At 42.3% G+C, this 9,428-nt stretch overlaps 1 long non-coding RNA gene across 1 annotated transcript; it reads left to right on the top strand.

Moving 5' to 3' along the window:
- Positions 1-5,652: 5,652 nt before the first annotated feature.
- On the top strand, positions 5,653-7,877 carry LOC106726967. The gene is made up of 2 exons (XR_001363111.1): positions 5,653-5,854; positions 7,454-7,877. It is a non-coding gene; the product is annotated as an uncharacterized LOC106726967 (long non-coding RNA).
- The last annotated feature ends 1,551 nt before the right edge of the window (positions 7,878-9,428 follow it).

Genomic DNA, 9,428 nt, shown 5'->3' with positions numbered 1-9,428 from the left:
GAATCATTTCTGGGCCTAAAATTACTTCTTTTGGGTGCACAAAGGCAGCACGGGTCAATAGTTTGCCGCAGAAGTGTAAGAGTGACTAAGTACAGATCCACACCCCTTCTCTCTTCCCCGGCAGCTTTTCAATCAGACATAATAGAGAGGGAATTCTTTGGCCTTTGGTTCCAACTGGATAAGCCAGTTATCTAAAAAGAGATAACAAACCTAGGGAATTGACTGCAAAAGGGAGCTAAACAAGTGAGGAAGGTGGAGATGAAAACATTCATTAAAGCCTCTTTAGAAAGCCTCTTTCTCAAGTCGTGGAGAAATTAAAGAGAAGTTATGGGTCTGTGGGGGAACAAATGGCAGGTAGAAAATAGAATGAAAAGAAAGAATTTGAGTGTAGTATGAGGAAATGGTCAACTTCATACCCTTGGAAACTTAAAAATAATTCCGTATGCCCCTTACTCGGACTTTTTTTAAATCAAAATAACCAATTGACACCATCCGTTTGGAAAATGATAGTTTTGTTCAGTATAAATCCAGACCTCATGAAATAATGGAAAATAAGTAAATATTTCTTGCAGGAATACAATTAAAAAATTTACAAAGGTGTACTTCCATGGAACAGTGTAGGTTCCCTTGGAGTCCTATTCAGCAAAAGCTTCACTCTCTCTAAGGAGGGACTGTACTGTGAAGAGCTGTCGATACTGGAGGTCAGACTAGATATAATCCAGGTGTAGGCTTATCATTCAGTTGCAATATGTGCACTTATTCCAAGGCTAGTGGAAGAGGCGTTTTTGTAACTTGTTTTTACCAGTTCCTTAATTTCCCAAGGCTGACAGGCCTTTCTAAGTTCTGTGATAGTATTTTTCTGAGACATGACATGGTATACTTTTTCACTCAGAAATTGTTGTTTGTAGTTTTTCACCATTTAAGGGTGAAGGGAGGAGATATTAAGGAGTGGGGAGAAGGTTCAGCTTACTGGTCTTCTTTCTTTGGGGATACATTATTTAATAGATTACATTTCTTTACAAGCTGTGCTGCTCCATCCCTGCACTAGTTACTATGTTTTTCAGACACCATCGCATTCCTTACCAAGCTTGGGCATTTGTTCCTTAGGTCTGGGCTGCCAGTTCTCTCTCCAAGTGAGAGTATGAACTGACCCAGAGGCTTAAAGATCCCTTTCCAGTCTTGGGACTTTTCCTATTCTCATCACTCCCTTCTTCCCCCACCACTTTACATTCTAAAGATTTTCTTTTTCTTTGATCTCGTGTAGCTTGACACCATAAATTTGGTGTTTAGGGGCTCGAAGGAGTCTGAACTCCTTCTCTCCCTGCTAGCTTTAGGTGTGGTGGTGGAAGTGTATTTGTTTAGTTTTGCAGTGTACATTCAGAATAACATATAAAACTTACAAATTATAAAAGATAGGGATACCTCAGAGATATTGCAGGTTTGGTTCTACCACCGCAATAAAGAGAGTTGAATCTTTTTGCTGGTGGAGGGTCTTCCCTTCCCTTCAATGCAACATCTGTGAAGCACAATAAAGTAATTGAAATTCAATAAAACAGTGTGCCTGTAAAACCCTGGTAACCTGTGTTCAAGTCAAGAAAGAATATTGTGAGCAATCTAGAAGCAGACTCTGATCCCTGTCACTCAGCTTTTTTGACTTTTGTGATAATTACTCCCTTGTTCTTCTGTACTGTTTTACCTTATATGCATATGCATAACATATGCATCCCTATACAATATTACTTCATTTTATCCATTTTCCAAGTTCATGAGTGGAATCATCCTGTGCCTGTTCTTTAGTGTCATGCTTTTTTCACTCAATATTAAGTTTGTAAGATTTACCCATATTATTACATGCAGCTATAGTTTATTTTCATTGTATAAACACTGTATCGCACTTTTGGCCTGTCATGTTTTATTATTTGTTGAAGTTCTTTACACAGGAATCTCACCTTTTTTTTTTTTTAAATTGTATGTATTGTACTAGTAAATATCTTCCACTCTGTGGCTTATTCCTGAAATTTTCTTTATGGTCTCTTTGATGTAGAAATTCTTAATTTTAATGTAGGTGTATTTATGAATCTTTTTCTTTAGAGTGTTCCTCCTCTCCTCACTCTCCCTTTATAATGCTTTCCCTACCCCTGGGTCATGAAGATATTCTCCTATATCTCTTGTATTGTCTCCTACAAGTTTTGTAACTTTCTTTGGAGAGAGGCGATGTAGCTTTCATCAGACTGTCAACCGGATCTGAGAACCTCTGACTGATCTACAGGGCAGGGAATATAAAGTTCTAGATCAGCCGTGGGCAAACTACGGCCCGTTTTAAATGAATAAAACTAAAAAAAAAAAAGACCGTACCCTTTTATGTAATGATGTTTACCTTGAATTTATATTAGTTCACACAAACACTCCATCCATGCTTTTGTTCCGGCCCTCCGGTCCAGTTTAAGAACCCATTGTGGCCCTCGAGTCAAAAAGTTTGCCCACCCCTGTTCTAGATCCTCTCCTAATCACCTGGAAGAGTGGTAGGCATTTAATAGAGTTTAATAAAAACTAAATAAATGTAGTCTTTCTATATGTTGATGTCTTAATGGTAAACTCTGGAAGGACTGATGTAACTTCTCTGATGTGTCTTGAGTAAAATAACTAATATTGTCAGTATAAGGGCACAGAATAAAATTTGTTGTGTTTACCATGAACCAGGTGCTTCTTACACGTTATACCCTGTTAGGTAGGTATTATTTTTTCTCCATTTTATAATTGAAAAGACTGAGGCTCAGAAATATGTTTAAGCAACATCCACAAGGTCCCTCAGCTAGTAAATGGCAGGATGAGAACTTGAATCCAGGTCTTTCCAACCTAAAAGTTCATGTTTTTCCAAACTATCCCGCTGGCTGTTAATAATAGTCCATTGATATTAATGCTTCACACGTTTATACATGCATGTTCCTTGTTATATATTTAGAAATACTTTGCATCTGTGTGTTTTTTCCTGCTTGGGAAGGACTTTCGTAGCCTCATTTAACTTGATTCTTAAAGACACTGAGAGGAAAGAGGATAGATTTTATTATTTATTCCCGTGTTAAAGATGAGTAAATTGAGACTCAGAAATGTTGAATACTTAATCTAAAATATCACAGTTAGGTATAACTGCACCTAAGTTACCTCTATTGTGAGTTTCAAGTCATAAACTATAGTTTCTTTGAGTTGCTTTATATAACATATGGCTCAGAGAATTTGTGGCTCTAATAAGTTAGTTTTGAAAACTGTATTAATCCTTCTGGGTTATCATCTTACCATTTTTACTATTAGAATTTCAAAGTTGTCCAATTTATTTTGACAAAATTATTATAAGTCCCATGGAAATTATAGATATACTAGAGGCCTGGTGCACGAATTTGTGTATGGGTGGGGTCCGGTCGCCTGCCCTGATGGGGGTTGATAGGGGCCAGGCCAGTGGGGGGGAGGGGGACGTGGGAGGTTGGCTGCCGGCCCCGCCCCTGATCAGGGTGGGGGGGGGGCCTATCAGGGGCATGGCCAGCTGGGGGAAGGGGCCATGGGAGGTGGGGGGAGCTGATTGGGGCCCCGATAGGCCGGTTGGCCACCGCAGTGTGCATCATAGCGACCAGTCATTTTGGTCGTTCTGGTCACTTGGCTTTTATATATATAGATTTACACATTGTTTTACACATTAAAAATCCTGCATTCGCTGAGTTCTTTTATCCCCATCAATATTATATATGCAAAATGGTGTAGAAAATACAGGGAATACAAAGAGATATATAAAACAGGGAATTAGGGAAGGTAAGACTAATACACTTTAAAGAAGGTAAATAAGTATAAAAAGTAGTCCATGGTGACTATCAACTGGAGTTGAGCATAAGAGAACCAGATTGTCTTGGTTCAATTCTTGGATCACCTCTTACTATCTTATCTGCTTCCATTCATTATTTTTAAAACAATCCTATATAATAAAGAGGTAATGTGCAAATTGACCATCACGCCCTCACACAAAATGGCCACCACAAGATGGCCGGCAGGGGAGGGCAGTTGTGGGCGATCAGGCCGGCAGGGGAGGGAAGTTAGGGGCGACCATGCTGGCAGGGGAGGGCAGTCCTGCAGGGGAGGGCAGTTGGGGGGGACCAGGCCTGCAGGGGAGGGCAGTTGGGAGGGACCAAGCCTGCAGGGGGAGGGCAGTTGGGAGGAACCAGGCCTGCAGGGGGGGGGCAGTTGGGGGGAATCGGGCCAGCAGGGGAGGGCAGTTAGGAGTGATCGAGCCAGCAGGGGAGGGCAGTTGGGGCAATCAGGCCAGCAGGGAAGCAGTTAGGCATTGATCAGGCTGGCAGGGGAGTGGTTAGGGGGTGATCAGGCCGGCAGGCAGAAGCGGTTAGGGGCAATCAGGCAGGCAGGCAGGCGAGCGGTTGGGAGCCAGCAGTCCTGTACTGTGAGAGGGATGTCTGACTGCCGGTTTAGGCCCGAAAAACCGGCAGTCAGACATCCCCTGAGGGGTCCCAGATTGGAGAGGGTGCAGGCTGGGCTGAGGGACACCCTCCCCCCCAGTGCACGAATTTTGTGCAGCGGGCCTCTAGTGATATTAATAAAACGTGTTATGAAGGGTTTATAGATTAAATGAGTTAGTATATGTATTACCCTTAGGACACGATTAAGCACACAGTAAATACCTATAAAACTACTAGAGGCCTGATGCACGAAATTTGTGCAAGAGTAGACCTTCGCAGCCGCTGCGGCTGCCTGGATCTGTCCCTCACAGCCATGGGCCAGCTGCCTGGATCCATGCCTTGCAGCCACAGCGGCTGCCTTCATCCTGCGGCTGCAGCCCTGGCTTCATCCGGAAGGACGTCCAGAAGGATGTCCAGTCTAATTAGCATATTACACTTTTATTATTATAGATTAGCACTTATTTATGTTGTTAGCCTAAGGATAAAAGGCCAAAGTTGAGAGGCAATAGTATTTATTTGAGGTCTCCCCAAAATAGCTATTTGTGAAGCACTGATTCAGGCAGAAACCCAAATAGTGTTTTGATTATGAAGTGAAGGCAAGGGATTTTATGAGAAAGGGAAGGGGGGATAATTACATGACTAGAAGGAAGGAATTTCTATAGATGTAAATAAATGAAGTTATTCTTTAGCTATACATGGTGCTAATTCTAAAGAATGTCTTTAATTTTTAGTTTGGTAGTCAGAATGTCTGCTTTCCTGTTAGCTTTGCAAGCACTTTTTTGGGACACAATATTGCTTTGGCCCAGTCTAGAGGTTCTTTTGCCCAGATTAAACATTCCAAAGGTTTGAGGAGTAAGACGTACAAGGCAGTCCCTCTGGAAAGGCAGCTCCAACTCCATTTTGAACTCCGTTTACATAATTTTTCACATGTATATCATCTATGACTAAAACTCATTCACACTAAAGTTTCAGCAGGTACAAAAAGGACTAATATAAATTATTTTCCAAATTTGGAACTAGAAAGGAAGTTGGAACAGAAGAATCTGGAAAAGCACTAGACTAGGATAATCAAATAATCATGAGTTAATATGTATTATGTACTGGGTGCCAGGTAGTATTCTAATTTTTACATGTATTTTTCTCATTTAGTCTCCATACTAAATGTGATCATTTCCTTCATTTTACAGATGAGGAACATGAGACCTGGAGGGGGTAAATAATCTACTGGGGTCACACAGCTAGCAAGTGACACAATAGGATTCTGTGGCAGAGACTCCTAGTTGCCTACCTAGTATTCATGCCCTTCGTCTTCCTGAGTCAATGGAATCCTGTATTGCTGACTGTAGCAGTTTGCCAACCTACAAAACTACTTCTGCCAGCCTGCTAAGGAGATACAAGTAAAAGTTACTGGGTGGGATTTCTAGGAAAGCTCTTTAAAGAGGACTCAACTGCACAGAATATCCTTTTGCCTTTATCATATTCCTTCCCCCTTCTACCAGAGACAAGGATGTGTAACTCACAGCAGCCATTATGGGCCGCGAGCTTATCTTGAGGATGGAATCCATGCACGGAGAATAATGGAGCAGAAAAGTAGATGGAATCTCAGTTCCCAACAATACAGTCATCATCTGAGATTCTGATCGCATGCCTCCTCCTTTATCTGAGAAAAACAAACAAAAAACCCCTCTTGTCTTGTTTAAACCACTGTTACCGTAGGTCTCTAGAACTAGTCCCTGAATACATGACAAAATTATCTTAACTGATACAAATTCTAACTTGATCTTCTTGTTTCTCTCTCCTTACCACAAGGCTGTAATTCATTTTGTTAACGTGAGGTTCCCTTAGGATACCTAGATTCTTGTTGTTATTTTGTATTTTATTATAATACTAGAGGCCTGATGCACGAAAATTCGAAAATTCGTGAAAGAGTAGGCCTTCCTTCCCCTGGCTGCCTGCACCAGCTTCCCTCAGGCACCCAGGACCCAGGCTTTGCTCCAGCCCCGGCTTTGTTGAAGGACGTCTGGTCTAATTAGCATACTACCCTTTCATTATTATAGATGACCTTGGACAAATCACTCAGAGCCCCCTCCCTTTATTTGCATCTTTTGAATAGGAATTATTCTCTAACTACTCCTGCAATTTCATTATGGGGAACATGCTTGTAAACCTCAAGGTATCATATGTGATGTACTGAAAAGGAACCCTATAGAATCTGAAAACAGTTTCTGTTTTTGTGATTTTGCCTAGTGCCAGGTTTGGATACTTCTCAGGGAATGAATAAATAGAAGCTGTGAAGGAAGGTGATTTTGTCCCTGCTCTGATGCGTAAGAGCAGATTAACAATTGCAGTTGCTGATGAGCCCTATAATGCATGCCCGGGCTGCTGCTTAGGATTCAGAGTTCATTTTTTTTTCAATATGGCTGCCTCCATTGTACCGGAGCATTGTTTCCTGAAGATACATTAATCAAGGAATCGCTTTACTGGAGGATAGCTAAATGCTTTTTCTCTGAGAGGTGGCCAAGAACAAGGGGCACAGAAAAAAAGTGTTGGCACAGCATATTGATAATTAGTTTTTCTGGCAATAAATATCGCCATTTCCAATAGTCATGTGTTCACACAAAAAAAGGGCAGCCCCCACCCCCTCCAAGCATGAGGCCACTCACATAAATGATCCCTTCTTGTCTTATCCCAACACCCCTTGTTTATTTCCTCACAAGAACTCCCCCTCAACATACTAGTACATACTGCTAAAGCTATCTGGAGATTAAGAGGTAGATTTGTGTTAGCTCAGGTATAACTCAGTGGAGGGTGTGGTTTGTACGTGGAATTCAGTTGGAATAAGGAGTGGTATTGCAAGTTTTAAACTGTGACTTGCATTTGAATATTACTCTTAATTAGATGAGGGTAAAATTGGCAGACTCCATGCATATGTGAAATGCCTAATATCACAAACATTTGATCTCCTGTGCTGTTCTATTTCTGTTTCTTTTTCATAGAACATTTCAACTTTATAAGATGGTTTGGAATTGCTCACGTTTCTGTAGCAACGGAACCTCTAAACAGTACTTTTTAAACTGTAATAGGCCTACAAGTCACGTGGAGCTCCTAGAAATGCAGGTCCCGATTGAGTAGGTTTGGAGTGGAGCCTGAGATTCTGCATTTCTAACAAGCTGCAGGTGATGCCGCTACTGCTGGTTCCCGGACCACGCTTTCAGTAATAAGACCCTCAGTGCCAGGGTTCTGAATGCTGGCTTGGCACTGAATCAACTAGGGAGCTTTGAAAAAGACATGCTCATGACCACCCCCTCCCCTCAGATTTCCCAATTAGTTACCTCTGGAATAGTTGCTGGGAGCTAGATTTTTGAAGTTCTGTGTAAGGTGACACTCAGCTTAGGCTCCCATTAAAAAATGTGATGTTAAGTGGTTTCGGTGTGATTTCTTGTAATTTAAACTGTTATGTTCTTCCATCCTAAGCTGTGATGATTTTTAGTCAAACAATAAATAAACGAATCCACCATGCATTTTACAATGAATTTCATTCAATCCCTCTATTATCTTGCGTGGAAGAGAAGGCTCCACGTAAAGAATGGTTTAAGGCGCTCTCCTGGAAGTCACTGGAAAGCAATGTCTGCGGTCATAGAGGCCTATCCTGCTAACTTCAGCTGATGGGGGCTTATCGTAAGGATGCATACGTCAGCTTGCACACACACAAAGTAACTTCAGAAGACAGCTGGAAATAGAGTAGCCCGAGGAAAGTGGCCGTAAATAGTTACTCCAGAGAACATCCCTTGGGCTCAGTGTGCCTCTGTCTGCTCCCGTGGCTTGTGAGTTACTGAGTAATTGGCTCTCTTTTGTGTTCCTCACAGTGAGTCTCCCCAAGAACGAGCTCTAAGTAGGATGGCCACCACCATCTGGCACAGAGTGGCCCTTAAGGGCAGGGTTCTCATGCCAGTTTACCTCGGAGGCCAATGACAAATAGAGTCACTGGTGGTCCGCGAGGTCCGAAGGGTTGGCGACCGCTGAGATAGACATTGTTACCTTTCCATAGCCACCCCGCCTGGCTCCTTCTCCTGGGTACCCGCGTGGCCACCGCATTCCAGAACTGAGACTCGCCAGCAGCTCAGGGACCCGGCCTGGGGCTGTTGGAGATTTCCTAGAATGGAGAGGGTAACATTGGCGGACGCCATGCATGACCCAGCACTGACTTTCAGTCATGAGTTCTGCAAGGGGAGGCACTTATTTTGTTCAGTTATAGCCCAGCGATTTTTAAACTTGTTCATCTCGAGGGACACGTAAACTAATTACTAAAATTAGGCAGCACACCAAAAAATACAATTTTTGCCGATCTGACAAAAGAAAAGGTATCATTTTGATTCCTTCACCCCGGGCGGCTATTGTTGTGTTGGCTGTTGTCATTTTTTTATTTTATTTGACAAATAGTCAGGTATTGAATGTTTTTTGTGTTGGCTGTTGTCATTTTTTTTTTTATTTGACAAATAGGTATTGAATGTTTTAAAAAAATCTTTCAGCACACTGGTTGGAAAATCCTTGTTATAGCCCCATGACTCAGAACAGTGTCTGGTACTTATGTTCTATATATATTTATCGAATAGAATAGAATTAAAAAAAAACCCTATTTACTGTAACTATTTTTTAAGTTTTAGTACATTTTATTCTAACCCAAGTCCTTTGGTACACAATGATGGGGAGCGAATTCCTGTTGTGCCCATAGCTTACCCTGTTGAGAAGAGACAATACTCCTTGACGTGCAAGAACTGCTCATATTCCTGTTTCCCTTTTAGTTGTAAGAGCTGGATTCGTTTGCCCCTTGGTGCCCTCAGTACGGCTGGCGCCAGGCTTTGGGGGGAGGGGCAGCAAATGGAGGCCAAGTGCAGTGCTCGCAGCCCTGCCCCACGCCGCCCTCAGGGTCTGCTCGGCTGCCCCGGTGAAGCAGCGCCGCAGGGCCTCGAA

This window comes from Myotis brandtii, unplaced genomic scaffold, assembly GCF_000412655.1.
Source record: "Myotis brandtii unplaced genomic scaffold, ASM41265v1 scaffold34, whole genome shotgun sequence".
NCBI classification, from domain to species: Eukaryota; Metazoa; Chordata; class Mammalia; order Chiroptera; family Vespertilionidae; genus Myotis; species Myotis brandtii.
The sequence above is the reverse complement of the archived record's forward strand: the minus strand, read 5'-3'. Positions and strand labels throughout refer to the sequence as shown.